Consider the following 1,842-nt stretch of genomic DNA (forward strand, 5'->3'; position numbering starts at 1 on the left):
CTCTTGTCCATATCAAAATGGCGCCGTTGCCGGGGACGGTGTTAACTTGATTTAGATTTCCTTATATTGTTATTAGTTGTGTCTTTCTTTGCTTTGGGGAAGTAAAACTCCTCAAGGTTTGTTCTAATTGTTTTCGAGTTGTTTGATATTTTGCATGTCTAGAAGATCACAAGGTTATTTGTTACCTTTTGATCGTGAAATTGAAAGAACTTTGACAACCAATAGAAGACTTGCTAGGAGAAATTTGAGAGGTATTAGTGAGGTTGTAGATATTCAACCAACTATTGAGTTCATCAACCCTTTTGCAAGAGAAGGTGAGGAGAACTCAACACAAAATCAACCACAAAATCAACCCACAATGCCTAAGTTTTCATCACATTCCGTACCCACCGAGGAGAACCTACCCAACGGTACTCCCACACCACAACATCTAACCGGATATTTCATTGCCAAATCCGCATTTATCCAATTAGTTGAAAGAAGCCAATTTGGGGGGATGCCTAGTGAAGACCCTCATTCTCATATGGAGGCTTTTTGCGACTATTGTGATGCGATTTCACAAACCGGTGTAACTCAAGACCAAATTCGATGGGCCTTATTCCCTTTTTCTCTAATTGGCACCGCCAAACAATGGTTGAAAGGCCTTGATAAGGCTACTCTCGGAATTGATTCTTGGAAGAAGTTGGCTCTAGCTTTCTACAAAAAGTTCTATCCACCGGAAAAGACTAACATGCTAAGGGCTCAAATTACGGGTTTTAAGAAAAGGGATGAAGAATCTTTGTATGAAGCTTGGGAGCGATTCAAGGGAATTTGTCGCTCATGTCCTCACCATAGACTTAGCGAATGGTTCTTGTTACAACAATTTTGGAATGGCCTTTATGAAGATTCAAGAAATATCCTTAATATGGGATCGAATGGGATGTTCACCGAGGTTGATGACAACCAAACTTGGAGCAAAATTGAAGAGATGGCAATCCATAACTCACAATATAGTAGGCCTCGCAAGGCTACTAGAGGAGGAAAGCACGAAGTGGACGCCGTTACTCAATTAGGTGCTCAACTTAGCTCCCATATCGATACTATCAACTTGAAGTTTGAGAAAGCAATGGCTAGACTTGAAGAAGTCTCAAAATCACCAAAGCAACATGTTAATGCCATGACGGCATCTTCATCAATCCCAAGTGGGATATGTGAGAATTGTGGAACTTTGGGACATGACCAAAGTGAATGTAGGGGAACAAATGAACAAGTGAATACTTTCCAAGCATACAAGAGTGGTACCCCTTATTCCAACTATTACAATGAAAACACCAAATTCCATCCAAATCTCTCATACAAAAGCCAAAATGTTCAAAATACTCAAACAACATAGACCCCACCACCCATGAGAAACCAAAATCAAAGACCCTTTTACAATCAAAACCAAGGTTACCAAAATCAATCTCCATACAATCAACAAAATGACCAAGGCTTTGATGTTCAAAAAGCGGTACTTCAAATGCAAAAGAATCAACAAGAATTTTTCACTCAAATGCAAAAAGATAGTCAAGCAAAGGAAACCACCATCAACAACATCCTAGCTCACACCAAGATGTTGGAAACCCAATTGACTCAACTAGCATCTTCAAGCTCACAAAGACAAAAGGGGCAATTACCACCTCAAAGTAATCACCCAAGACATGAAACAGTTAGTGCCATTCACTTGAGAAGTGGTACAAGGTATGAAGCACCGAGGAAGCAAGTTGAGGATAAAGTTGTTGAAGCTAGTGATAAGGAAGAAATTGTGCAAAACTCCAAGGTTGGAGAATCATCAAAAGAAGAAATTTCAAAGAAAAATGAAGA

The 1,842-nt window shown here is 39.6% G+C and overlaps 1 non-coding gene across 1 annotated transcript; it reads right to left on the reverse strand.

Annotated features, from left to right (window-relative positions):
* Positions 1-730: 730 nt before the first annotated feature.
* Positions 731-837, reverse strand: LOC141593699 (small nucleolar RNA R71). The gene has a single exon (XR_012521768.1). It is a non-coding gene; the product is annotated as a small nucleolar RNA R71 (small nucleolar RNA).
* Between the last annotated feature and the right edge of the window lie 1,005 nt (positions 838-1,842).

The sequence above is a fragment of the Silene latifolia genome, chromosome 7 (genome assembly GCF_048544455.1).
Source record: "Silene latifolia isolate original U9 population chromosome 7, ASM4854445v1, whole genome shotgun sequence".
Taxonomy (NCBI): domain Eukaryota; kingdom Viridiplantae; phylum Streptophyta; class Magnoliopsida; order Caryophyllales; family Caryophyllaceae; genus Silene; species Silene latifolia.